This window comes from Tiliqua scincoides, chromosome 1 (genome assembly GCF_035046505.1).
Source record: "Tiliqua scincoides isolate rTilSci1 chromosome 1, rTilSci1.hap2, whole genome shotgun sequence".
Taxonomy (NCBI): domain Eukaryota; kingdom Metazoa; phylum Chordata; class Lepidosauria; order Squamata; family Scincidae; genus Tiliqua; species Tiliqua scincoides.
In genome coordinates, this window is record NC_089821.1 from 190,307,528 (window position 1) to 190,331,218 (window position 23,691).

The 23,691-nt window shown below is 43.3% G+C and overlaps 1 pseudogene; it reads right to left on the reverse strand.

Moving 5' to 3' along the window:
* Positions 1 to 22,382: 22,382 nt before the first annotated feature.
* Positions 22,383 to 22,502, reverse strand: LOC136637343 (5S ribosomal RNA; annotated as a pseudogene).
* Between the last annotated feature and the right edge of the window lie 1,189 nt (positions 22,503 to 23,691).

Genomic DNA, 23,691 nt, shown 5'->3' on the forward strand with positions numbered 1-23,691 from the left:
GTAACAAAGACACAACTTTGAATCTTTGATACTGAATCTTTGAATCCGGCACAACTGAATCTTTGATACTGAACTTTATTGACTTATTTGTGGGAAGGTGACTGTGATGTAACAGCCCTTCCAATGAATGTAAAAGTATTGACCAAACTAAACAGGGCTTGCAGACCACTCTTTGTGTCATCTCATGTCTCTCGCCACTCTGTCCGGGCTTTAGCTTCCAACAAAGTTCTAGCTGGGGCTCCGCCCCCTGGCTCCACCCAGGGGATGGACATCACAGACCCACTTTTTAAAATGACAATCTGTCCAAGACCCACCAGAAGTGATGTCATGGTGGAAGTGACATCATCAGGCAAATTAAAATAAATAAGAATAAATAATTAAAATAAAACAAATAATTAAATAAGCAGAAGCCAGCCCTGGTCCATCAAGTGAATTTCCTCTGTAGCCTGCCTGCAATAACACCTCCCCTCCAAAATCAGTAAGGTTTTCAGCTCTACTCAGTGCCCAGTTCAATTGAAGAACTTCTGTTTAAACCAGATCACTGTCAGGATCCACCTGGCTTTGCAAGTCTCAAAAAAGTTAACTGTATCAGCTGAAGCCTCTGTTTTGATCCTTTTTGGGGGGGGGGAGGCTGCCTTCTGGAGCATTTGTTGAGCTCCAGTTCCATCATATCAGGACCATTCTGGTGGCTTCATATTCTCCTTTGCCTGGCCTGACCACCAGCCAAGGCATGTTTGCTTACTCGCGAGTAAACGCGACCCTGAGGCTTAGTTTTGCTTTCCATAGAGCTGAATACGTCCGTCTACTTGGAGGGAGGGACTTCCCTCTCAGGTGTTTTTGGGGGCTGCATTCATTGGATCAGGACCATTCTGGTGTCGTTGGATTCCTCTCAGCCTATGCTTTCCGATGGACTAAGGCACGTTTGCCTACCCATGAGTAAACATGTGATACGGCTCAGTTTCACTTTCCATAAGGCTCCATGTATTTTTTGTTCTCCAGTTTTTTGGCCATAACTTTTGATAGAAAGGAGATACTTCACTCTGGTTTTTTGCATTGCATTCTGCTGGAAATTCCGCATCCAACATTTATAACATGACGGTATATAACATGACAGTATAACATGATGGTATATAACTTTACGGTATTACTCCTGACCACTGTGATTTTAGCGTGTCACCCCCCAGTGCGCGTCAGCCCTCCTGTGCATGTCACCTGGTGAGACCCGCACCACCCGCACCCCTCTAGCGATGCCGCTGTAGACCACAGTTTGTGTCAGTATACTTACTTGAAGGTAACCTCTTTTTCTGCACAATTTACTGCCTCTTTTACAAGTCTATGGCATTGATTTTGAGATGGGGTGACCCGCTCATGGCATTCCAAATGTGGTTGCAGTGTAGATTTGTGTAAAGGCAGCACAATAACAGCAATGTTATTTTCAATCCATTTTTCACAATTGTTGCACTCTGAGGATGGTTTATTTAAGTTCCCCCCTCCATGTCCCCAAGTTCCCTGCCTAGTTGATCCCAGCCTTTATCAATCAATGCATATCTGAAGTGAGCAAATGTTTGCCTTAAAGTTTATCAGTTTATACATACTTACATTAAACTTTATGTGTAATTTATGGTAATGAAAGAAAAACCTGAACTTTTCTCTAATAAAACGTCAATTTTTCTGTTCAGTGGAGGACACAAAACTGCCTTTGAAGATTCTTCTTCTGCATAATTTCTGAATTTCACTCAATTCAGATGAATTTAGGAATTATGCAATATATGGAACCTGTAGGAAAAGTTTTAAAACTTCATGCTGTTCAACATAAATCACTTGAGCAATTATTTGGACTGATATTTGAACTTCATCTGGTCTCTGTTACAGTTGGGACTTTTAAACTGAGCTATAATTTTATTCTATCAGTTCTACAGTACAATGTATGTAGTTTTTACATGCTTACACCCGAATAGTTTCAAATTTGTTTTTAGATTTTGAGATAAGAGACTTCAATACAGGTATATGCAAAATGGAATACAAATTGCAGCACATCCTGAAAACTAATACTACAGTATATAAAATGCAGAAAAAATGTGCTCCCAATGGATCAACAACAAAAATGTGCATCATCTAGGTCCTAGATCTAGTGTTTCTCAAACTGTGGGTCAGGACCCACTAGGTAGGCCGTGAGCCAATTTCAGTTGGGTCCCCATTCATTTTGATATTTTATTTTTAATATATTAGACTTGATGCTACCATGGTATGTGACTGCATTTGGGGAAACGTTACAGATCTGTCCTTTTAACAGGCTATTATGTATATGCTTCTAACAATGAATGTCAGTGGGCCTTACTCCTGGGTAAGTGTGGGTAGGATTACAGCCTAGGATTGTTAACAATTTCCCTGCTTGATGATGTCACTTCCGGTCATGACATCACTTCTGGTGATTTTCATTCTAAAAAGTGGGTTCCGGTGCTAAAAGTGTGAGAACCACTGATCTAGGATATTCACAATTCAGTTCTGTTTTCATTGGATGGGAATCAACTGATCACAGTCCAAAATCCCACAACTGTACACATTTGGAAAGAAGAGAGAATGCTTACTGGCAAATAATGGAAGTCAATGGTACTACACAAGTACAAGGGAGTAGACATGCCACCAATGTCCTCTGGGTTTGTGTTCAGAAATGAATTTTGGAGGTTCTAAATTCCCCTTCCCTCACAAAGGAGAGAGGAGCTCCCCAACCAAGCCAAAGCTCACACTTTCTCAGTCCTGCCTCACCACCAGACTTCCACACATCCTTTACTTACATCCCTCTTTATTCTGGATATAGCATGCCATCATTAAAATGTTCTGCTCAGGTCTTTTTGAGACTTTTTTCTTCCTTCTCTCCAGTGGAAGAAAGACACTGATGGAATTTGTAGTTTTTGTGAGGGCTACTTTCATCTCAATAGTCTTCACAAATACCAAAATTTCATCAACACCTTCACCTTTCTTTCTCTAGGCTGGAAACAAGGGGAAAAAGCTTCATGAAGCACACTATACCCAGGATGTGCTACACTTGAGAAATGAAGGGGGGGGAGAAAGGAACCCCCATTGCTACTGGGGTTAGTAAAGGATTATTATTGTAGAAGGCTGAAGGAGGTGTTTAAGGAATGAGAGAGGTGACAAAGATATTTACAGAGCCTCAAAAAGGTTAAGTAAATGATGTGATTTTTTTTTTAAGATCGGGTCATTTAGTAAGCACTTAGAGGTGAACTTGAACCATCTCACTCATTTCTACTATGGGTTACTAGTCAAACCATAAAACCGTTGACTTGCAAACTTTATGGTCAATTCATAAACAAGAGATGTGAAACCAAGAAATATCAGTAATATCTATATTGCCCCTTGGGGTTCTTTGAAACCCATGGATTAGACAGAGCCTTGCACAGCTGGTGAAGGGCTAAATGGCCTTTCACAACCCTTCACAACTATTCACAACCCTAAATTTTGTAAATTCAGCTTTCAGTCTTTTTTTTCCATAATGTAGTGCACTAGGTGGGGGGGGGGGCCTAAAGGAACAGCCTGAAAACATAGTATTTTGCCTCTACCATGACTCTGTCCTTGAAAGCGAGAAGGGCATGTTATTCTTAATGGGAAAAACACTTCCAATTGGCTTTCAGTGGAAACCTTTCTCCCCAGAAAAAATAGCATGCAGGGGCCCATGATCAGGACTGGAACCATGGCAGGGACAAAGTATTAAAGCCCTCCTCCCTTGGAACTGTTTGTGGCCCCTCCCTTTTGTGCACTACTCACTTAACAACCTAGAAGCTGAACTTGCACAACAAGACTCGCATCTCGTTTGATTCCTGAGTTAAGGAGGCAAGGCTATGAGGTCTGTAGGATTCTGCTTCTTCTACCTTGTTCAGTCTCATACTTTCCTTGGCCCTTCTGTCAATGGCAACCAAAATCCCTCTATGGCACGGGTCTCTAAACTTTTAGGCTAGAGGGTCACATCAAATATCTGGCATGGTGTCAAGGGCCGGAAAAATAAATAAATTTTAAATATAAAATTTAAATAAATACATTCAAAAGCCTCAGAAAGCCTAAGGCCTTCAGAGTCCAAAAAGGTCACTTCTGGTTTTACAGGAAAACCAAGAAGTGATGTTTTTAGGCCTTTAGAAGGCATTCTAAGTGGAGGCACATGGCCTCTCCAACCCTCAGAACAACCTCCAGATGCAACTGGAGCACTTATCTGATTACAGGGGTTCAGAGGCTTGCTGTGGGCCAGACAGAGGCTTGTCATGGGCTGCACCTGGCCCCTGGGCCAGGGTTTGGAGACCCCTATTCTATGGCATTAGTCAGAGTAGACAATGACTGCCAGAAGCTTCATCACCACCGCAAAATCAACGTCTTGCATGCAGCCAGGTCTACATTTTCATCAACTGCCTGTACTACATTCCACACAAGTGTCTCAGTTCAGCAAATGGAAACTGTGTGTAAAAACAGCCTTCACTTTTCTTCAATGGGTCACCTGCATACAAAAGCATACCACAGTCAGAGGGAAAGCAGCCGCTTAGGTATTGACAAATGAAGTCAACTTTATAGGCGGACATCATGGTTTACATTTGTTAAAAATTAGTTCTACATTCATACATCTTTTGTAGTAATTCAAGTGCGCCACAGTCTGGAGCAGCTCCAACCCAGATTTTATTCATGGCTCAGGGCCAAAACTAGATAGCATGGGACCAGCCATGTTTGTTTATTGATGCTTCTTCCCTAATTACATCTAAAACTGGAGGTGGAGTCTACTTTTTAAGAAGAAAAATGCTTTATGCCTATCTCCCCTGCTTCCCCAAGGCAGTGGGTAAACTGCATCTTCTTTTGCCTAGGCCAAGATTGAGAGCTAATTGCTTACCAGACAATTGTGGGAGACCAACAGTGGAACTGTTTTCTTCTCCAATGCCATTTTACAGTTCCCAGGTTCTCCCCTGATGCTACACTGGGGGTCAGGGCATCCTGGACTTGTCAAATAACACGGGAGGGGGGTGACCAAGAAAGAACACACCTTGCTGTTGCTCCCTGCTTCCCACTGCCTCCTGATAGGCCTTCCGGATATCATCCTAGCTGAGAAAAACTAACTGGGAAGCAGGCAGTGGGCAGGTAAAAGTTGTCTTTCACAGCCGCCACCACCACAGCTGTGGGCGGCGGCATGAAGGAAGTGTCTACTTTCTGGGACTCATGAAGGGGTAACTGACAGGGACATGTGATTTCCAAAGCAGGGCTTTTGCCCTAAGGCACCCTAAAAACCAAACCCCCCTCTCCTGCTGAACTATAACAACAGGAAGGTGTTGTCTAAGGAAATATGAAAGCCCCTTGACTACACATGAAATGTGCTTTTCGAAGACCCTCCAGGTCTTTAAAGCTTACAAGACTTCACATACAGTAGACCGAACTGTCAGCATGGAAGTCATCAATAGCAATATTTTAATGTCAGCATGATATTTAACAGCCCAATCCTGAGCTGCCTGGAGTGTGGGATTGCCACGGTGCCAAAAACGGCTGCCACAGTATCCTACATGCCCCGGGCAGCTGCCGCCGTCACCTTGGGAGAAGGGGACTTGTGTCCCCTTCCCCCAAGTAAGGGAAGTAGCCCCATAATGGGGTTGCTCAATTCTGCGGTGGCTCTTGAGCCAGCATAGAATCAAAGAGTCCAGCATCAGACTGCACAGCCCAACACGGGGCTCAGGATCTGGTGGAGCTGAGCTCCACATGTCCTGCCCCCCACCTGTCCCACCTCCCCTGCCACGCCTCCTCTCATCCTGTAACTACAACACTGCCCGCTGCTTTGTTCATGAGGGTGTTGCTATTGTTCTGATTGCTGCTATTGTTTTTGGTTCGTTTGTGCGATTTGAGTGTATTTTATCATTTAGTTGGAAGCTGCCTTGAGTGCCTCCCTAATGGAAAGTACAGGATATAAACCTTTTAATAAGTAAATAAATGGCAGCATATAAGCCAAAATATACAACATGAATTGAGTTCATGGAGACCGTGTTGCCTTTAAAGTGCTCCAACATAACTAAGTGGTAGGTTGGGCTTTTACCATGTCTCTTGGCATTTTAAATCAAATCTTTACTATTTTAGAACTCCATATGGGAAGTATTCATTATTCTGTTATGAAAATTCACTGAAACTTGACCAATAAATCTGCTAGCGATTGGAGTCTTGCTAGTATTTCCTGCCTTAGCTGGGAATGCTGCAAGGAGTGCCTTAGTTGTGGTATTTTGATATTTATTTTCCTGGCCAATAATAGAAAGTGGAAATGTAAAACTAGATTCATTTTGTACCTCAAAAGAAAAGTCAATTTATGTTTTGGGGAAAATTTAACTACATTCTCTTTCTCATAGGTTATAGCCACATACTGTCCACATCATTTGTCCACATACTGTATGCTGCTGTTGCACCTAATAGAATTGAAATAACCATTCATTTGCTTGCTGAATGATCTTTATTAAGAAAAGTATTAATTAATCTCATCAAGTAGTAATCTGTCTCACAGGGTTGTGGCGAGGATAAGAACACGGAGAAAAACCATGTACATCTCTGAGATCCTTGGAGGAAGGGTGGGATATTAAAGTAATCAACATAGAAATAAACACATCCTCAGAGCATCCAGGCAACAGCAAGAATGGAGAACAATGGCCATCTTGCCAGAATGACATAATAAGTTGTCATGTTGCATAGCCTCAGGAGGTCTAGGACATAGCGAAGCAAGAGCCAAAGCAAAAACTCAGCCACTGCTATCAGATGCACTGAAGTGATATCCTGCACAGCTGTTGTGCACAGAGAAATGGACAGAATGGGAGCATGATGGGGATACCATATGCCAGAAAAAACTCAGGAATGACTAATCTTTGTTCAGATAGCAGGTGGGATCTACATTCCATGGCAGGTAGTGGCAAACCTCTATCAGTTTATGAAGGCACACGGCAATCATATTGGCAATTTTATTTCGCTTAATTTGGAAGCCCAGTTATTTCAAAGGCGTTTCAATCATGAAAGATAAAATAAATAAAATAGCATTGACACAATAATAAAATCATCCCTGTTTCCTTAACATTAAGGTAGGCAGAACCATCTTTAAATTGAGAGTTGTGCAATGTAAGCCAAGGCCAGGAGGATGCCATGTTTTCACTGTCAGAGTTTAAAGCCAGATAACTTGGACAGTTCTCTCTCTCTCTTTTTTTTTTCTTTTTAAAGCCCTCAGTCTAACTTTCCTCACAACTGCCAATGAAAATGTCAAAATTAGCAAGGATCATTTGATCAATTGGAACCATCTGTGGATTGGTTTACAGCTGCTGTGCCATCCTTCAGGCTCCGTGTGCATTTGGGGTGTTGCTATCAAGGACTTCTTCACTTGCACCAGCTCAAATAGGGAGTTAAACTCCAACACAGGTCACGATGAAGATTCATGAAGGGACACATTCTGAAATTGCTGGAATAACCTGGGTCACAAAACAGATAATTCTGAACCATTTTTCAGCAGAGAAAAGAGCCTTTGCAACCAGCAAAGAACAACCTGGCCTCAAGTTATTGTCTTGGAGAAGATGGAATGGTGGAAGGTCCCACTCCCCTATCTCCCAGAAAGACACTAGCAAGGTCACAAGAAAGACACTAGAGTCCCCATCACAAGAAAGACACTAGAAAGATCATTGCATTTTTCCTAGTGGAATGGTAATTTTACATATCTGTGTAAGCTAGTCAGGACCACTGGAATTGGGATTCTCCATTGGAATGGAGAAAGATTCAAATTAATTCAGCATTCTGAACTAGCTTTTCACAAATTTTCACTGACAGCAATGAATGATGATGTAGTTATTATAAAGATTATCATCCTGATCTAGGTTTCCATGTGTGGTTCTCCTGCTATCCCTGTGGTTTTCAAACTTTCTGGAAATTTGTAAGCCACAGTAAGTCCCTGCAGGAGAGGGGAGGGAGGTGGCAGGGGCGGGGAGAGGCAGCAGTGTGATCCCCAAGATCGCTTTGCTGAGGGGGGGGGGCTGTAGGGACTGGGATGCACTCATCAGTCTCCGCAGCAGGATACTGAGGGTGCAGGGAGCCCTGCACAAGCGTCTGCAGGGCTCCCCAGCCTGCAGAAAGTGAAAGTGGAGCAATCATGCTCCACCTCTGCAAAACCAGAAGTGGAACGCGATCACTCCGCTTTCTGCAGGCTGGGGAGCCCTGCAGACACTCGCACAGGGCTCCCCGCACCCCAGGATGGCTGCTGCAGGGACTGGTGAGTGCATCCCAGTCCCTGGAGCCGTTAGTGAAGTGATCCTGGGGATCACGTCCCTGCCTCCTCCCTGCCTCCTCACTGTGCCCACCGCTTAAAGAGGCAGAGTCCAAGGCCTTCAGGCTGTTTGAAAACCACTGTGCTATCCTATGGGGAAAAAAACCTATGGTACACAGAGGGAGCCTTTTGGTGGACTGCAATGGAACTGTCCAGTTCCCCTCTGATATGTCATATTTAACCTGATATTTCATCTACATAAAACTGCTGGGAGAGATCAGGAATAGGGTGTCACCAATATGCTGATGACACCCAACTCTGTCTCTCCTTGCCATCACAGGGAGGTTGTGGATGTCCTGGAGCAATGTCTGAAGGTGGGTGGGGTCTGAATGAGGGCCAATAGGTTGAGATTGAATCCAGAAAAGGCAGCGGTCCTTCCAGTCAGGAAATCCTTGATGCAGGTACTGAGTCATCTGCCTGCTCTGAATGGAGTTGCACTCAGAGGAGAGACAGACAGATAGCTGGAGGATCATTGCTATTGGGTATAGGCATGTTAGTAAGGCTTGTAGTTCCTGTGACCTATTCTCAATTAACAAAAGCTATTTCCAAGCTTACCTGTATCTGCTGAGTGCTGACCTGTGATCAGTCTCTGTCAGGGCCCTGGAGCCCACAGGTAGAATAAGAATTTTATAAAACTGACTTCCATCCAGCTGTGGGATGGGAAAGTGGAAAAGTTGCAGTCTCATCACTTATCCCGTAAAGATCAGGGGACTCAAACTCTGCAAATTAATGGAAGGGCTGCTTCCATCAGCTGATATCTTTACCTCTGGTTCCATATGCAACTCCTTCTGCTTCCTCTTTCAGCAGGAGTTACTATATACGAGTACATATAGATACATGTATGTGGCGAAGGGTGAATGCTAGGAGGGCATGTGACTCAGACCAGAATGCATGTTTCCATTGACCTGGATCAGTGCTAAGACAGCATCAATCCCAGAACAATCTTGTGAAAGGCAACATTTTCCTATGTCTCTATCCAAATCTCACTCTACTTGTTGGTTACAGGAAAATTCCACAGCAGCCACATCTTGCCTTGGCATCCTATTTGAATGTGCAGAACAACAGAACAATTATTGGAATGTACTATCCAGGAGACAAACTCACAGCCCAATCCTACCCCACATTGGAACGGGGAGACTGGCTGGCCTACCCTGTATGCAGTATGGGGTTGGGCCTGCCTGTGGCTTAACACAAATTCAGTTCCCTTACCTCAGGTAACGCCACAGCAGCCCCAATGGGGCTACTTGGATCTGCGATACCTAAAGAGGTGGCACAGATCCGAGCAGCCCAGAGCTACCCCCGGTCACCCAGGACCAGAGTTAGGATCCAGCTCAAGTGCTAACCCTAACCCCTTCTCGGCCGTGGCCCACCCATGGCCCCGCCTGCCCTTCCCTGCCCCAGAACACCTCCTTCTTGCCCTCCCCCACACTCCCCAAGCTGTCACACCAGCCTGACTTAACCAGCATGACATTACCTGTTTCACCAGCCTGGTGCACTGACTTCTCACTTGGTGGTGCAAACATGTCTTATGGCACACTTGCAGCACTCTGGGGCCAGCGCAAAGGACTTGCACCAGCCCATTCCAGGGGCTGGATTGTGCCCACAGTCATTTAGGTCACATCTTTAGCCTCTGCTACTTTCTCAGCAATCACCCAACACTTAAAGACATAGGAGCCCAATCTGAGAAATAAGCATTTCTAATTGTAGCTCTAATACAATTGCACGCAACCAGTACCGGTGTATTGTCTTCTCTTTTGGTGGAATTTCCAGGCCGGACGCTTCTATAAGGTTTCTTGTATGCATGACTGTTACTCAGTACACTGTCAAGTTAGTCCATCCAGATGTTAGATTCAAATTCTACCTATGGCTCGAGGCATCTAAAAGGTTTCAATATTTCATGTGATTTCTCCTAATAATGTAAGGGAGGAATTTATGAGTATTTGACAGCACTGCTGTACTTCTGCTCCCAGTGAAGTAAGTGGGAAAACTTTCTTTAATTTTAATGGTAACTGAGCTCGGCCAATACCAACTGAAACATCTTTGATAAAGCCTCATGTGAGACTTTATCAGAGCCAAAAGGAGCATCTCAGCCTCCGAGGTTCAATTAATCATCCGTTTAAAGCTATTTGCTGAACCTTCTTTTTCACGTCAAGCCGTTGTGCTGAATGCTGGTACATTCCCATTTCCTCTAGTGTACTGAGAACTCTGTAATTTATAGTATTGTGCAGATGCTAAAGTATATGGATCGCCATTCTGTAACTCATAACTTAGGCTGTTGGTGGAAAATAAAAAGATAAGTGCAATCCATATTGCAAAAGCATCATGCCATGATGAATTTGCAGCCTTTTTCCAGGTTATGCATCACTTTGCAGAATTTATATTGCTGTTGCAATCATGTCTGGTGTACACCATGAATATCTTTGTGCTAATTACATTTGGATGCTGGAGCTGGAGCTGTTTATGAAGACAATGTTATGGCACCCTTGATTACCACACCAACATAAAGACCTTAAGTGCAGAGTCTGGTGAATGACAGTAAAAACAAACTAAAGCATTATAGTTGAAATAAGGTTATCACGACAAAATAAATACATAAAATTCCCTTGCCTACCTTCCCATCTCTCTCAACTCTTTCAGGCAATATATTCCAAGTCCGATAGCTGTAAATGTTCAGAAAATCAATTGAGCTTTAAAAAATGTAAAACCAAAGTTGTCGTAAATTCAAGCACAAACTCAATAAAAAGAAAGTGGGAATCATAATCTGTCAAGGCTGCTATGGGCACATTCTACAAAGTTACTTGGGCTCACAAGAACTCCTAAGGGTCCAACAACTGTTGAGAAGTTATTTTCCAATAATTCTTCACATTTTTGTACCACTCTTTGTCCAAGGAGCTCAGGGTGGCATACGTAGTTCCTCCTCTCCTTTTGTCCTCACAACAACTCTGTGAGATAGGTGAGGCTGAGAGATAGTGACTGGCCCAAGATCACCTTGGAAGCTTTATGACTGAGCGGGGATTTGAACCAAGTCTAAGCAACTTCCTAACCACTACCCAGGGGTCTTCAAACCTCAGCCCAGGGGCCAGATGCAGCCCATGACAAGCCTCTATCCAGCCCACGGCCAGCTCTGATCCCCTGAGAGCAAAGGATGGTTGACCAAACACAACCAGAGTTGTGCTTATGAGGTGGGGGACTGGGGGTTCATTTAAGTGTGTGCTTTATTTCTTGGGCTGTGTTGGTGCTTGGAGTAATCCTAGACATTTGAGCCCATTTATTCATCTAAGTTCCACTTCTAATGTATTTATTTAATGTATTGATTTATATTTAATTTTTTTTTCTGGTCCTCAACACTGTGCCTGATATTTGATGTGACCCTTCGGGCGAAAAGTTTAGAGATTCCTGCACTACGCCATCCTGACTCTCTTTAACCACCACAGCATCTTTAAACAGCCAGCTGTTACGCTACAGGAGGGGCAGGAGGTTTGGTCTAGAGGGTAGAGCCTCCATTAGCCCGAAGATAACATCAGAAGGTTGCCAGTTCAAGAACACTGGCAGCTCCCTGAACGGCGAGACCTTGAAGCAGCTGACAAGCCAAGCCGAGTTACTTCATCTGCTCTGAGTGAAGAAGCGTCTTGGCTGTCCTCCATGTGAGAGATGAAGGAGCTGCTTGTCAGCCTGCGTGGGAGGCACTGGAGGCCAGAAGTGAGATCAGACACAGAAGATCCATCGGAAATGTTGTGTGGTTCTTGAAAGAGAGAACCTTCTATGATTGTAAAAATCCCCTTGAGGGATTTAGAAATGCCTGCCTATGTAAACCGCCTTGAATAAAGTCAGAGGAGCAATCCGATGACCAGAAAGGAGGTATATAAATACCAAGTTATTATTACATATTATTACTGTGCAAACTATTTTGAAACTTCCCCAGAACTAGAAGTGTATCAAATCCACTGGATATATCTACCTTTTACAAGGTAAGATGGTTCATTATCATGACATTTGCACATGGAAGCCTGAGAATCTCTCAGAAGACTAGATATTTGTAAAGTTGCATAAATATGGAATCTGTTGGGCACGTACTGAGCATTAAATCTATGCATACACCCACTACATATGCAATTGCACCACACAGCCGTGCAGTAGTGATGCTGTCTACATTACAATGGAATGGAGGTCAATTCAGAATCATTCCATGGCATGTTGTTCCAGGTTCCGGACAAAGGATGGGGAACCAATTAATTGCATTACCATTTCTTCCACAGCCACAACAGAAGTCCAGCAAATACTGAGTGTGTGATGGTAGAAAATCCCAATAAAGAAATTTTTCCAGCAGCCTCACAGGACTGCCATCCTGGAGTCTATGAGGAGAAAAGTCATAAGAGACATGATGTAGGTATAAAAATCAAGATTTCTTCAAAATGGCTATAAAGCCACAGCAAGTTTGAGATGTAGCTGAACCCATAGATAGCAATCAGTAACCAAGTTAACTACAAGAAATTTTAACTAGTCTAGATCTGAGGAAAGTTAATGAAACAAAGCCTCCATTTCATGGAGCACATGAGAAGTCCCTTCAATCCCAGATGAAGGTCATCATTTTTTATTTCATTTATTTTTATTTTATTATATTAAATACAAATACAAACAGAAAAAAATTAAAAAATAAAGATATTACAGGTTGTGTGAAATCTCAAATTACATTTCTTTGTTCTACTATAGAAGCATACAAAAGGATTGTTATCAATTCTTAAACAATTTACACTTAATAAAAAATACATTTTCAAAAAAAATGAAAAACCATAAAATTAAATCCCCTATCTACTCATCAAATTCATAGATTATTTGGCCCATCATAACAAACTACATTTCTTTATTGTATTGGCAACCTTCAGTCTCGAAAGACTATGGTATTGCGCTCTGAAAGGTGGTTCTGGCACAGCGTCTAGTGTGGCTGAAAAGGCCAATCCGGGAGTGAAATCCGTACATTTCTTTATTCTACTACAAAATCATACAAAAAAATTATCAGATCTTAAACAGTCTAAACTAACTGAAAATTACATTATCCACACAAGAAGAAAAATGAGAAACATGAAAATTAACTCCTCTATCTACTCATCAAATCCGTAGGTTATTTAACCCACTTTCCCCTCCGTGAGCAGTAAGTCCATGAATGGTTTCCAATTATCCATAAAAGTTTTTACTGTCTTTAACAACAATTGTAAGTTTATCCATTATCAAAACATCTTCCTCCTGACATTGATCCTGTTGTATATCTTCTCATCTTCCCTCTTGTCCTCTTAAATCCTCCTGTTTTTTAAATTTCTGCATAAAGTCTTTTGCCTTTTGAACCATATCCAGCCAGTAGATTTTTTGTTGTCCATAAACCTGGTCAACTTATGAACCAATGATTTGTTCATCTGTTTGTAAATAACAAGCTAGGACCTGTGCCATTCGTTGTCTCAAATCTTCTCCAACTTCTCCACAATTCTTTGGTGAGGCGCTTAATCTCAATGTTTTTTCTTTATTTGCTTGTTCCATCAAAGGTATCTTATTCAATGTTTTCTCTTGTTCTGAACTCAGGACTTCCATTCTCCAATCAGTGATATTGACCCTGTTCTGGAACTCCTGTGTCTCTTGTTTAATATGTTTGACAGATTCTTTCAGCTCAGCCATATCTTGTCTCAATTCGAATTTCAGTTTTTTAAGCTCTTGTTCAACTGAGTCTATTTTTAATTCAGTTTTATCCTGAAACTGCTGAAACAGGCATTCCAGAAATTCCACATTAAGTTTTCTCTTCAGAGTCTGTGTTGGTAATCTTGACTGTTTCGTTTGTTCTTTTGCTTGCTCCACATTATTGGCTCTTCGTTCCAGTTTTCACCAACAGATGTCACTTCTAATTCAAACAATTGAAGAACTCTATGGTTACACACTCTATGGTTTTGAAATAAAGTTCTTCCGTTCTATAGTTCATATACTCAAATTTCAAAAGCTGTGACGTATCACATAAAAGTAAAATATTAACAGCCTAGATATTGTAATCATTAAAGTCAATAAAAAGTCATTAATCCATAGAAAAACATCCTAATAAAGCACTTGGAGACCATTCAGCCATTAACAACAACAAACAACAACAGTATTTATATACCGCTTTTCAACAAAGTTCACAAAGCGGTTTACAGAGAAAATCAAATATCTAATGGTTCCCTGTCCCAAAAGGGCTCACAATCTAAAAAGCTTTCAAAACACATCTTGTCACCACCCCTGCTGCACACAATAAGAGTTTCATCTCATGAAAATTGTTTCAAGATTCCTTAATTAGCAGTCTTATCTTGAATATTAAAACAACTTCTATAAATCACAATATTTCTCCGCAACTTGCCAAAGTGAAAGTAATAAATTTCAGGGGAACGGTCAGGCTTTCTCACCACTGAAGACCCGAGCTAGATGACTGTCCTTCTCTTCCGTCACTCAAACTAAAGAGGGGTTCTCCAGCCTTCGCCAGAAATACCCCCCCCAAAAGGCGCAACCTCTGAAGAGTTGTAGGTAATCTCTTGTTATCCCTTTGATCCAGGGATAACAACCTGTCAACAGCCTGTCAACAGCAGCCAGGTTTAAGTCTCCTGGTGCTTTCCCAAGCAGGAAAGTTCAGCCCACCATGTTAACTCCCCCACATGATCTCCCCAAAGGGTCATCATTGTTAATTTAGGAGTCAGCAGTTTAATTACATTTTAAATTTTAACTTCAGTAGTGTAGCTAGAAAGGGGGCAAAATGTTAAGTGATGCAGGTGCCACAACATGCGGTGTAAGTGGCCCATCCCATTCACCATCAGAAAGCAGCAATGGAAACATGCAGGCACTCACTGAACTAAATGGCATCTCTTGGCATTGCTGTCATTACCCGGAATGGCTCCGATGGCAAATGGAAGGACTGCTTACATGGCATGTTGCAGTGCCTTCAGTACCTACTGTTTAACCCCCTCTAGTTCTGCTGTTGCTTAACTTAGCAAAATGCCTGACTTAACTATCAACTAGATGCATATTCTGCATGTGATATTCACATATTCATGAACCTGAAGTATTGCATTGCCTCCAGGGTGGCCAGGACCTGTCTGAAGTGCAGCAAAAGTTTGCAGTTGTGGATCATAAAGTTGGACTAGGAGATATCAACAAACAGGAGAGAGTTCCAGGAAAAACCAGGAAACTGGGAAGGGGTTAAGTAACCTGCTTCTGCCCAAGACTTTTCTGCTCCAATTCATGTTTCAGGCCCTAAACACAGAAGCAGAAGTTGGGTTTTAAAGACACAAGAGAGAAACACAATTGACACCCTTAGTGTCTATGCTAAGGAACACTATTTTAAGCCTGTAATATAAAGGAAGCCTGTTCCACTGAAACCAATGCCATGTACAAATTGCATACCTTGAGTGGCAAGTCTGCTGTGGATACACAACCAAGTCCTTTTGGTGAACCTTACTGTCAGGGAGCATACCAGGGGAAGGCAGGCTGACCAAGAGGTGTGGTAGCTAGTGGTTAGCATGCATACAGCCCTTCCTGCTCCTCACTTTACTTTTTTAATGATGCAACTGCTGAAGGGGGGAGCGAGAGAAAACCAGTAGTTTTTATCTACTGAAACCAAAGAACAGGCAGAAGTGGGCCATCTAGGGAATAAAACTCTCCAGGAGAACACAGATCCTGCCTTGCCAAATCCCTGTTCTGCACTTTGCCTAAAGAACTTATGCCCAAAGCTAATAAGTTCCCCCAGCTTAACCACAGCTAGATCTAGCAGACTGCAAAAACTACCACTGTAGCCCAGCACTAGCAGTAAGGAGACTAGTAGGTGGCTGGCTTGCCTGTAAGTCTGCAGGGTTCCTCCTTCAAGCAGTCCTTTTGGGTACAGCAGTACCACCTCAGCTCTCCACCACTCAGCAGTCTCTGTAGGATTAGTCCATTAGTCAGTGCAGCAGTTTGTGGTTCATCCTCCAGTCTGTCAGTCAGGAGGTTATTTGCCAGTCCATGAATTAGTGTGCCAGAAAGTCAGTTAGCCAGAGAGTCAGTCTGATTAGTAGAGTCCATGAGTCAACAAACTAGTAGGTCAGTTTAGCCAAAAAGTCAGTCCATTTTGCCAGCAAGTCTCCTTTCCTTCATCCACTCTCACTCCAACTACAACCCACTCAACTCTCCCTTCACCAGCTACTCCTTATATCCCTGACAACCTCATTGCCTCTAGTGGTTGCTGAAAGCCCAGGCCTCAACCCTGTGTTCCCCAGGTTCACCAGGTTATAGGGCCACTGCTGACACCACATCCTATCTCCTCACCATATCTTCTGTGATTCAAATGCAGAACCCTAGGGATCTTATTAAAAAAATCAAAACCACAGTAGCATTTGCAAGAGTGATCAGATGTGACAACCCACTGACTTATCTGTGAACCTGAACCAGGCAAGCAAAGAGTCAAAATATAACAAGTTTATTAAAAGTCCAAAAGAAAAAGAATTGAAGCAAATAAGGGAAAGGGGGAGGTAGAAAAAGTACAAGCAGGCCTGCTTGAAAATGACTTAACTTGGTTGGACACAAAGAAAATGTCTGACCAAATTGGATACAGTAAGCAGTAATATCATGCAGCTGGAGATGGGATGCTACTCAAGAGCAAAGCACACAAGTCCTCAACCCATAACTTGCAGAGGACTTGGGAGGGAAGAGCAGCACAAACAAAATTAATTTCTAAACATGTCTAGCTAGAAATACAATTCCTATTGCTAGTTACTTACATTATCCCAGAAATCATGGTCCTTGCACTTTTGGGACAATAAGCAATAGTTTGTGTCTTCTGCAAACTAATATTAGCAGTCCAATCCTAACTAAGGGCCCAGTCCTATCCGGTGCCAGTGCAGCTGTGCCAATGGAGCATGTGCTGCATCCTGTGGTGGGAAGGAAGTCACAGAGGCCTCCTCAAGGTATGGGAACATTTGTTTCCTTACCTCGGGGCTGTATTGCAACTACACTGGTGCTGGAAAATTGGATAGGATTGGGCCCTAAATCCCTGAGCAGCAATGTAGTGGTATCCACACGGGCTATACTGCATGCCACGGGGGATTTTTTCAGTTGCTGGAGGTCTCCTGGGGTAAGGAGACATTTGTCCCAGAAGCTTCTATGGGTCAACTTGGACCTGCACCAGCCACACAAAATACCAATTGGGTGGCCTTTATGACAACTATGAAGCCATCTGCCTCCTCACACATTTCTCAGCTGGCACTACAAAATGCTTATTGGCTGATCTTTGTGGCAATCTTAAAATGGTTTTTAATTGGCTTTTTTAAGTTGCACCAAATAAATGTTGAAGTGGATAAACATGCCCAGAGCCTGATTTTATTTCCTTTTTAAAATAAGTCTTCTTGGACCTCAGGTGTGAAGCCAGGTATGTGTGTCAGTAGAGGAACAATGGCAGAGGAAGCAGATTTTGTCCTGCAAGAGAAAGTTCCACATAGGCTGTTGTTGTTGGTTTTATCTATATACACCCCTAGAGAAATTTACTTCAGTTAAACATGTTTTGATCTATCATTAACTAACCTGGAAGATAAGAGTATGTGAAAAACAAATACCTCTAAAGCAGTGGTTCCCAAAACTGGTTCTTCTTTGACTGGCGTCTTCCTTGACCTACTAGGCCATTGGCTCCCCATTAGGGCTACAATCCTATACATTGTATATGGTGGCAGTTTTTTTGTTTGTTTGTTTTTTGCAAAGATTCCACAGCTCCCCTGGTTGGTTTCCACAGCTCCCCAGGGAGCCACAGCTCACAGTTAGGGAGCCATTGCACTAAAGGGTAAATTACGTAATCTGAAAAATCTTATAATAAATAAACACAAGCAAATTATCCCAAAAAGCAACAGTAAGAACTGCTTTGTATGGAAATTTCAGCACAAAGTTCATCACTTTTTGCCAGTATATAATTATGTCTGCCTGACCGACCATCCCTATTCTTGACTCTGGTTTGTCTGGAATGTTAATTTCTCACAAAATCTCTCATACCCAAGCTGAGTGATGCTTATTCAATTTAAAAAACCAACCCATTTTTATCTGTCTCATGTGTTGCCTATGATAAAATGAACTGGCAAGAGTTTAAGCAAATGTCACCTTATATTACAGCAACATGAATTCCATTTTCCTAACAAAGGGCTGCATTATCTGTTAGGGGTTCAGTACAAAATAGCTTGCCAAATAGAACATCTTATGATCAGTCGTGGTGACTTTGAAGTCATCCTCTGTGGCAAATGAGCACAAGAGTGTTCCCTTTCACTTCGTGCTTCGTATCTGAAGCACTTTGATTCCACAAAATGAAATCACTATCATGTTTTATCTTCTTTTATCTACAAAAAGGGCTACAGGCATTCATGAAGCATGGATAAAAAGCTGCGTAGAAAAAATCACATCCACTTCAGTCATTGCTCTGACTTTGTCATGCCCTTCTTCAAATTCCTGCAGCAGCTTCTTGTTCCTTCCAGATTCTGAGTATACTTCTGTATTGAAATCGCGGAAGATCTGGCAAGGAAGTAGATGACTAGCTAAGTGGACTGACTTTGTGGCTAATGAACCTATTGAACTGTTGACTTATGCCTCTGCCTTATGGACTGATCTTCTGGCTAATTGACTGACTGGCTATTGACTCACAGACTGACCCACGACTCTACTGACCAATCAACAGACTGACTAATGACTTACTGAACTTTTTGGACTGATTATCTGGCTCACTGATGGACTACTTGAACAGGCTACTGAGTGCTGGAGAACTGAGGTGTGCTGCTATACCTGGAAGGACTGCTGCCTAGGACATGGGAGGAGTGGTCCCTGTAGTTTAAACAGGCAGGCTACCCTGGTGGTGGAGTCTAGCAGTACTGCTGTAGAGAACTGGGGCTGTTGTTGGGAAGTGAAAGGGGAGCCTATTAGCTTAGTGGGCATAAGTTCTCTAAGTGAGGCTTGGATTGGGAATCTGGCAGAACAACTTCTTGCTGTAATCAGGCTAGATAGAAAAAAAAAGAGTAAAATTTTTAGACCTCTTCATAAAGGAAATAAGAATGCAATTCTCAATCCTTGCTAGGCTGGCACAAGTCCTTTGCAAATGTCCCATTCCCCCAGGGAAAGCCCTAAGCCCCATACTGAAGTTCTTAAGTCTGCACCTGCTGTTTTACTGGTGCAGACTTGAGAAACTCCATGTTGGTCCTTCCAGCCTGACATGGACTTCAGGATCCTTCCTCCTCCTACCCCACCCCCTGTCCTAGAATGCCTCCCCTTGCCCCCGAAGCCCTTACCACTGCCTGGAGGTCTTACCTAGATCCAAGCAGCGTCCAGCTGGCGCTGGGCTCAGCACCAACTGACTCTGGGCTGGCACCGGCACTGATTCACCACAGAGGGTCACAGGGGTGCCTTACGGCACATCTGTGATACTCGATGCCGGCACTGAAGCAGAGGCATTCCTGAAGGGGGGCAAAACAGTGTCTTCAGGTGCCTGGATGCCCATGTAAAGCAGCTCCTCTCCCTCTACTTCCTAGCCATTTGGGAAGGCAAGAGCAAAGTGGACAAGACATTTCCACTTCGCTTTCGTAGGCGCGACTAGCTTGGAAGCGGACGGGGAGGGGCTGCTTTACACAGGCATCGAGGCACCTGAAGACATTGTTTTGCCGCACTCCAGAAACATCTCTGACTGGAGGTCAGTGCTGTCACTGGCCCAGCTCAGGATTGGGCCCTCACTAGACTAGGCATATCCTTGACACAATGCTTGTCAAATATTCAAAGTTTCATCATAGATTTTTTTCATCTCTGAAATTATTTTACTGGATTACAGGAGAGGGATTTGAACATGTGTTTATTTCTTTTCTTTTTTTACCATTCTTTTTGCTCTTCATTTACATATGGCTGTTGAATGTTTCAACATCTGTTTGTTCTTTTTGTCGCTCTGCTATATTTGGAGAAACCTGCTGTAATTTTGTTTTTTTACTTGATCTCATACAATTTATCTTTGAGAACCATCCTTTGTAAATGCCAAAGTCAATTACTGTGTGTTTTCATTTAACACCTCTGAACTCAAGGAAAGAGACTGCATGGTAATAATGATGATGAATGATATGATCAGTACAAGTGGAACTGTACTGTATCTCCACAACAGATTTTAGAACAATGTACTGGGGCTCAAGTTGCCTTTCCAACCCATTGCATGCTGTCTGCCCTAGGAATCCCAGTTCTTAATTCTAAGCATGTGGAAACAGCTCATAGATAATCAATGGGGAGGAAAAGGCACTCTACACATGTTTTGAGGTCATTTTCTTACTACTTTATGGATTCTAAACTCATCCCTGCTGTGTAATAACAACAGGCTCCAAGGGAGAGGGTCTGACACCAATTAAGCTCTACAGCTATTTGTTAAGAGCTGGAAAGTGAAGTGAAACCCCTCTTTAGTATATTTAAACACTGTTAATTCAGTTTGTAATAATGTTACAAAAAGAATGATAGGAGTGGCATGAGTGCCTGAAAAGGGGCATCACAGAGGGTGAAAGATTGCCCTGAATCAAATGGAACTCTTTTTTTTGTGACAACTTGAATGTTACTGAGCTTATACCCAACTATATTTTAGGGTTCTTGAACGATCTGCGTCATGCATTATGAAGATTACCTACATAAGCGCTTTATCATCATGTATCTGAGAGCACAATTCTAACTCCTGAAGAAAACACAGGTCATGGTTCAAGATGTGGACTCACCTCCCTGCATTACAATCTCTGCGCAGAACTGGAGGTTGTCCATGACTTTGTGTACCTTGGCTCAATTATCGCCGACATGCTTTCTCTCGATACCGAGCTAAACAAGCGCATCGGTGAAGCAGCTACCACGTTTTCCAGACTCACAAAGAGAGTCTGGTCCAACAAGAAGCTGACGGAACATACCAAGATCCAGGTCTACAGAGCTTGCATCCTGAGTACACTTCTGTACTGAAGCGAGTCATGGACTCTTCGCTCACAACAGGAGAGGAAACTGAACGCTTTCCACATGCGCTGCCTCCGATGCATCCTCGGCATCACCTGGCAGAACAGAGTTCCAAACAACACAGTCCTGGAACGAGCTGGAATCCCTAGCATGTATGCACTGCTGAAACAGAGATGCCTGCGTTGGCTCGGTCATGTTGTGAGAATGGATGATGGCCGGATCCCAAAGGATCTCCTCTATGGATAACTCATGCAAGGAAAGCACCCTACAGGTAGACCACAGCTGCGATACAAGGACATCTGCAAGAGGGATCTGAAGGCCTTAGGGATGGACCTCAACAAGTGGGAAACCCTGGCCTCTGAGCGGCCCGCTTGGAGGCAGGCTGTGCAGCATGGCCTTTCCCAGTTTGAAGAAACACTTGGCCAACAGTCTGAGGCTAAGAGGCAAAGAAGGAAGGCCCATAGCCAGGGAGACAGACCAGGGACAGACTGCACTTGCTCCCGGTGTGGAAGGGACTGTCACCCCCGAATCGGCCTTTTCAGCCACACTAGATGCTGTTCCAGAACCACCATTCAGAGTGCGATACCATAGTCTTTTGAGACTGAAGGTTGCCAACAAGAATAAGAAGAATTCTAACCCCTTATGTCAGTGTTTTTCAGCACTGACATAAAGGCAATGCAGCTCTGAGATAAGGGAACAAACATTCCCTTACTTTGAGGAGGCCAACTGCAGGATTATTATTATTATTATTATTAACAGTATTTATATACTGCTTTTCAACTAAAAGTTCACAAAGCGGTTTACAGAGAAAAATCAAATAACTAAATGGCACCCTGTCCCAAAAGGGCTCACAATCTAAAAAGATGCAAAAAGAACACCAGCAGACAGCCACTAGAGCAGACACTGCTGGGGTGAGATGGGCCAGTTACTCTCCCCCTGCTAAAAAAGGAGCACCCACTTGAAAAAGTGCCTCTGCAGTACATGTTCCATTGGCACCACTATGCCAGTGCTGGAAAGCGCTGACATAAGGGGTTTGGATTGCACCCTGAGTTGCTTTTATGCTCTTCCTAGTTGGCAACCTTCAGTCTTGAAAGACTATGGTATAAGCCTACAGCACCTGGTATTCTCAGGCAGTCTCCCATCCAAGTACTAACCAGGCCTGACCCTGCTTAGCTTCCAAGATCAGATGAGATCCAGTATGTGCAGGGTAACAGTTGCTGCTAACCTCAAGAGTGTTATAATCTGCCTATCAGGCCATCTGTAAAGGACATTTGAATAAAAAGAATTCTCTCTGGTGGAGCAGTATGCAATACTAAACTTCAGAACCTTCTATGGCCCTACAGTTCCAGGAAAGAGACTGTTCATGGAATCTTATGCATATCTACTCAAACATAACTCCCAGGTAAACCTGAAACTACAATCCTATCCAAACTTACCTGGGAGTATGCCTCATTGATTATAATGGAACTTACATCTGAGTAGACATGCATAGGATTGGACTCTTGGAGACCCATTTTCATTTTATGCAGGCCAAGCCTTGCTATGGAGTAGACATTCCACAGGAAGTTGCAGCCCATTCTGAGGAATATACCTGTTTGCTGCATTGATGTTTTGCAACTTTTAAGTATACATTTATTAGCATTTCTTAGGGCCCAATCCTAACAATGCACCACTGGCACTGAGTCCAGCACCAGTTGGTGCTGGGTTTCAGAACCTGAAGACAGATGCTGAGAGCTCTCAGTGGTGAGTATGGCTGCAGGCTGACAGCAGGGCTTTTCAGGGTGGAGGGGGGCAGCGAGGGGGCAGAAACGTGGAGGAGGGCCGGAGGAGGGGAGGAGCAGGCCTGGGAGAGGCGGAGAGAGTGGCAGTCTCTGCCGTCTTATCCTATCCCCCCTCCTGGGCCTGGAAACCCAACATGGGTCTCCTCAGTTCTGCACCCGCTCAATAGCAGGTGCAGATCTTAGAAGACCTGTCAGGGCTGCCAGGTTGTTACATGGGAGAGACCTGATGCTGCTTCCCTGACCCCTTAGGATTTTGGCGCTGCTGTAGCCCTGGGCACTAGGGAAGCAGAGGAGTGGGCTATCAGTGAGCCTAAGCGGCATTGGGAAGCAGCAAATCTTCTCCATAGAGTTGTCGCAATTATGGGACTCACTTCCAGGGGATTTGAGAACTTTCCCTTTCCTTCCAGCTTTTCAGTGAGGGCTCAAAACATTTTTATTTTTTTTTGACTGTTTGGGTGATGATTTTGGTGGTTGTGCTCCTGTGCCTATACTGTATGTGATGTGTTGGTTGCTGCATTTTTTGCCTTTTCACACACACTGATTTTAAACCCAATCCTATCCAACTTTCCAGCACTGATGCAGCCATTTTAACTGGGTGCATATTGCATCCTGTGGGGGGGGGGGAGTCACAGA